The sequence below is a fragment of the Callithrix jacchus genome, chromosome 4 (genome assembly GCF_049354715.1).
Source record: "Callithrix jacchus isolate 240 chromosome 4, calJac240_pri, whole genome shotgun sequence".
In the NCBI taxonomy this organism is placed as follows: domain Eukaryota; kingdom Metazoa; phylum Chordata; class Mammalia; order Primates; family Cebidae; genus Callithrix; species Callithrix jacchus.
The window spans coordinates 173,698,417-173,704,334 of NC_133505.1; the positions used below are offsets into that span (position 1 = coordinate 173,698,417).

Here is a 5,918-nt window from a genome sequence, read left to right on the forward strand (position 1 = left end):
ACGACACAAACTCATCATTTCTGATTGCTGCATAATATTCCATGGTGTATATGTGCCACATTTTCCCAATCCAGTCTATCATCGATGGGCATTTGGGTTGATTCCAGGTCTTTGCTATTGTAAACAGTGCTGCAATGAATATTCGTGTACATGTGTCCTTATAGTAGAACGATTTATAGTCTTTTACGAAAGAAGACATATATGAGGCCAACAATCGTATGAAAAAATGCTCATCGTCACTGGTCATCAGAGAGATGCAAATCAAAACCACATTGAGATACCATCTCACGCCAGTTAGAATGGCGATCTTTAAAAAATCTGGAGACAACAAATGCTGGAGAGGATGTGGAGAAAAAGGAACACTTTTACACTGTTGGTGGGAGTGTAAATTAGTTCAACCATTGTGGAAGACAGTGTGGTGATTCCTCAAGGCCTTAGAAATAGAAATCCCATTTGACCCAGCAATCCCATTACTGGGTATATATCCAAAGTAAATACTATTTTTATTAAGAAGGTAAGATTCACAGGACTTAGTGTCTGAACTAGATGCTGAGAGTGAGAAGAGAGAATACTTGGATGATTGCTCAGTTTCTGATGAATATCTGTTCCCCTTTCAAGACCTAATTCAGAAGTTACTTCCTCTTCAAAGGCTTCACCCTCTGAGCTACTGTGAGCATGATGTATTTTTATGACCTGGTAGCTTTTTTCTCCTATCCCTATTAGTGGTATTGTGGTAAGAACATGGACACAGAATCAGAAAACATGGATCTCCCGTCTTGATTCCACTACCACTCAGAGGAGCCTCACGGCGGTTGCTGTACAAGTTCACATTGCAAAGGATTGTCACGAAAACCTGCACTGTAATTTCATTCCCAAGAGAATTATGGGATCAGATAAACAATTCTTAGTACAGCACAGACTGTGCTGCCCAGGAATAACTCAGAAGCTTTAACTCACACGATGAGCATCCTTATTCAGCTCTGCTTTTAGATATCTGCATGATAAAGGTGAGTGATCCAACATTAGATATCATCTGGACATTAAAATGAATTGTGGGCGGGCACGGTGGCTCGCACCTGTAATCCCAGCACTTAGGGAGGCCAAGACAGGCAGATCGCTTGAGCTCAGGAGTTTGAGACCAGCCTGGGCAACATGGTTAAGACACCATCTATACAAAAAATATAAAAATTAGCCAGGCACTATGGCTTGCACCTGTAGTCCAAGCTATTGAGGAGACTGAGGCAGGAGGATCACTTGAGCTCAGGAGTTTGAGACCATTCTGGGCAATACGGTGAAACCCTGTCTCTACAAAAATTTACAGAGATTAGCTGGGCATGGTAGCACATGCCTGTGGTCTCAGCCACTCTGGAGGCTGAGGCAGGAGGATTGCTTGAGCTGGGGAGGTCGAGGCTGCAGTTAACTGAGATCACAGCACTGCACTCCAGCCTGGGTGACAGAGTAAGACTCTATTTCAAAAAAAAAAAAGAACTAATTGTAACAAACTATCTTTCAGACTATATCAAGCGCAGTAATTCATAAATTCCATCTTGACTGGAGATTGTGAGGAGCTCTTCTATGATTTGACAATGCAGTTATGAAGGGGAAGACACCATGCAAATACTTGGTAAAAATATTCAATTTATTACGAATTAGACACAAAATATTGACGTAAATAATATAAAACTGTAATATGCCATTATGATGACATTAATGAAAAGTTGGTTGGTGAATGTCATTGAAAGAGCATGTATATCACTAAAATGTTCTTAGTCACTGCAAGTGTGAAAAATCTGGTAAACTCATAGGTGGAAAAAGAACTTGAAAAAGATTTCCAGAAATATGACAATTCTAGCACGTTCATGACATTTTCAGAAAGGAACTGTAAAGATTGATGAAACCCTTAAAAGCTCTCAATAATTAAACATCATTTTTGATTAATCAGAGTAAAATTACTTTTATCTCTGTAGAAAGATAATTTTAAAATCCTTCTAGGGAAAGGTGACATCAGAAAGTTTGCTGGTGAAGCAGCGTAGCACAGCTGTATGGAAAGGCATGTCAGGAAGTTACAAATTTCTTTGTTTTCTGGATTGTGTGATGTTTGTGGTATTTGTCAGATTTAAAAATGTGTAATTTGTTGGGATTTGTTCCTCATTCACAGGTAGTTTTATATACTTTTGTATTCACTTTCTAAAAGAAGGCAACTCTAAATTTTATGAACTTCAAGTGCTATAAAACAATTACGACAGTAAATTTTGAAAAATTTGTCCCAAAAAGAAGCCTCGTACCCACTGGCACCTTTGTATCCAGTGTTCCGCCATCCCTCTCAGCTCCCTGTCCGGCAACCACTTCCTATCTTTATGGAGTTGCCTCTTCCGGACATTTCACGTAAGTGGAGTGACACACTGTGTGGCCTCTTATGGCTGGCTCCTTTCACGTAGCCTAAGGTTTTCAGGATTCATCTGCGTTGCAGTGTCTATCAGTATTTGATTTATTCTGGTTTCCTATTAGTAATCCATCGTAGGCATTGACCACACTTTATCCATTCACTGGTGGATGGACATTTGGATTGTTTCCACTTTTTTTGCTGTTGTGAATAGCCCTGCTAACCACATTCCTATACTATATTTTGTGTGGATAGATAATATGTTTTATTTTCCCTTGAGTACACAGAAGTGGAGCTTCTGGGTAATATAATCGCCCTTATGTTTAGTATTTTGAAGAACTGCTAAATTGTTTCCCAAAGCAGCCGCACCGTTTTATATCCCTGCCAGCAGTGTGTGAGGCTTCCAGTGTCGCCACATCTTCACCAGGACTCCTGACCATCTCTCTTTCTATATAGACATTCTGGCAGGTGTGACAGTGTATCTCCTTGGGGTTTAGATTTGCATTTGGAGCATGTCTTATGTGCACTTAAAAATATTAATATATATTCTGTTGTTATTGGGTAAACTGTTGTATAGAAGTTGATATGGTTTGGCTGTGTCCCCACCCAAAATCTCATCTTTAATTGTAGCCCCCATAATCCCCACGTGTCAAGGGTGGGCCAGGTGGAGGTACCTGGATCATGGTGCTGTTGTCATTTAAACTATCAACTATTATCATTTCTCCCAGAGTTGGCTTGGCCCATGCCCAGGAATGACCACGGGCAGTTTGGAGGCTGAAGGCAAGATGGAGCTGCTTAGATCCGATCTCTTCCACTGGTATAATTTGCTCGCTGTTAAAATTTTTACAAAGGCACTTTCAAAATCTGAAAAGATTATTAAATCATTTATTTGTTCCATTAGTTCTGTCATTTTTTTGCTTCTTGTATTTTGGAACTCTGTTGTTAAGTGCATACATATTTGTAATTGCTGTATCTTCCTGATGGATTGGTATTATAATTACTGTAAAATACACTATTATCATTGTAAAATATTCCTTTTTATCGCTAGTATTTTTTGTCTGATTTAAAGTCTATTTGGTTTGATATTAGCATACGTATTGTTGCTGTTATTATGGCAATTTTTGTGATAACCTTTTTCTTTTACCCTATTTATGTCTTTGAATCTAAAATTTGTCTCCTGAAGATACTATAAGGTTGGATAATTTTTAGTTTTTTTGATCATTTAATTCATTCATTTTTCATGTCACTGTTGATGTGGCTGGATTTGTTTCTGCAATTTTAATTTTTGTTTTCTATATGTCTCATGTCTTCGTGGCTTTGTTCCTTCTTTATATCTTTCTTTTGCATTAAGTGAGTATTTTCTGGTTAACTTAATTTCTTAAATTATTTTTAACAATATTTTTACTTATTTCCTTAGTGAACACTTGAGGGCTCACAATCTCCTCAGTTTATCAGAATCTACTTAGGTTTATATTAACTTATGTCCAGTAAGATATAAACACATTTCTTCCTTATAGCTCTAGGCCCTCTTGCTTGTTTTTGTGCTATTATTGTGACACTTATTACCTCTGTATACCCAAGAATACTATTATACTTATTTATGTAATTTTATGAGACTGGAAATGAGGGAAGTAGGGCGTGCAGGAAGGAGGGAAGGAAGAGGAACGAAAAGCGTATGAAAGTAGGGCTGCACCTCCATTAGTGGATGCCCTGAGCTTATCCGGGGACCTTTGTGAACTCCCACTGACAACTCTTAGAAGGTGAAATCCCCCTTTCCTGCATCATATTAGAACAGTGCATCTGGGAGGCCTTCCCTTGCCTTTCACCAGGTGACCCTATAGCAGAGGCAGAATTCTCGATTGTGAGCATTTCCAAATGGCTCCAAGTACTCCTAGTTCTCATCACAGACTTTTCTGTGATAGTCAAATATTGTTCCACTTACTGCAGTTTCTCACAATCTGGGTTCTGTTCAGTTGAAATTAAATAAATTTTATGCACAAACCTTTCATGGCTCTCTGTGATCTTTTAAAAAATTGTGAGCATGTACAGAAGATGAGTTCTGAGGATGTGTGTTCTGCAGAGCCTCAGAGCAGGAAGTAGAAGTACATTTGTACATTATAAGATGAATGGACCCCATTTTCTTTTCTTTTTTTTTTTTTTTTTTTGAGAGTCTCACCCTGCCTCCCAGGCTGGAGTGCAGTGGTGCGATCTCTGCTCACTCCAACCTCTGCCTCTGGGTTCAAGCAGTTCGTTTTCATGCCTCAGCTTCCCGTGTAGCTGGGATTACAGGTGCATGCCACCACACTTGGCTAATATTTGTATTTTTAGTAGACACAGAGTTTTGCCATGTTTTGCCAGGTTGGTGTTTTTCTACCTTTTAGAACACATACTCCTAGAGAGAGATGTACACAACCCACTGACAACCTAGGGAACGTTTGAAATTTAACCTTTCAAAAGTTGAAGCTTGAGTCGTTTTCTTTGTTTTGTTGTGCTCTGTATCAATGGAGGAGGCATTTGCTATATAATGGGTAATAATAAGTGAATGTCTGCTGAGCTTCACTGACCCATCATCAAATGATGATTTCTTAAAATCTAGACATTCCCTAGAAATGAGAAAATCCTGACTTTTAAGTCAAAATAGGTGTTAAATGAGCCTCTGGAAAAATAATTTGTTAATTTGCACACATATATATGCTTAGGTGCAAAAACAAATAAACGCAATAAATGAATGAATGAATGCTCACGGGGAATGAGAAGTGTCCTTGTTTAAAGGGAAGCACTGTCGGAATCGGAGGGTTCCAGACCCTGCCGTGCCCCTCCCTGGCAGCCTGGCTGTCTTCTTGGTCTCCACCTTTCAACGGCAGGATCAGAACTCCTTCTCAGCGTCTCCACTCTGGGCTGCTGGAGCCCAGGGCTCTTGATGCGGCAGGGGGCTGTTGACAGGGAGGGAACAGCGCTGTTTTCCTAAGATTCACAAAGAGCAATTCTCCTTAAACAACCGGTTTAGGGAAAGCTACTGGACTAAGTTCTCCCAGCCCCAACTCTCTAGCACTTTAGGGACTGTCCATTTGCACTGAGGGGCTGGCCTCACTCAGGGTTGCAGTGAGTGATCACCGGGGAAGGAGAGCAAAGCTTTCTAGAGAAGGCCAGTGGGACCTGTTACCAGCGGGACTTGTTCTGAGACAACGTCAAGTTCTGATGCTCAAGGCAGATGGTTCGGGCCCCATCAGAAGGTAAGCATGCCTGCTGTCGTCTGGGGAAGCTGTGTTCAAAGTCAATGAAGGTAATGACTACAATTATTCATTTATTTAGAGACAGGCTCGCTCTGTCGCCAGGCTGGAGTGCAGTGGCGTGATCTTGGCTCACTGTAAACTTCACCTCCTGGGTTCAAGAGATTCTCATGCCTCAGCCTCCCGAGTAGCTGCGATTACAGGTGTGTGCTGCCACACCCAGCTAATTTTTTTGTATTTTTAGTAGAGACAGGGTTTCACCATGTTGGCCAGGATGGTCTCGATCTCCTGACCTCGTGATCTGC

At 40.5% G+C, this 5,918-nt stretch overlaps 1 long non-coding RNA gene across 1 annotated transcript; it reads left to right on the forward strand.

Annotated features, from left to right (window-relative positions):
• The first annotated feature begins 723 nt into the window (after nt 1-723).
• LOC144582248 (uncharacterized) lies at nt 724-4,384 on the forward strand. Its single transcript, XR_013534687.1, has 4 exons — nt 724-1,007; nt 1,514-1,624; nt 2,159-2,385; nt 3,112-4,384. It is a non-coding gene; the product is annotated as an uncharacterized LOC144582248 (long non-coding RNA).
• The last annotated feature ends 1,534 nt before the right edge of the window (nt 4,385-5,918 follow it).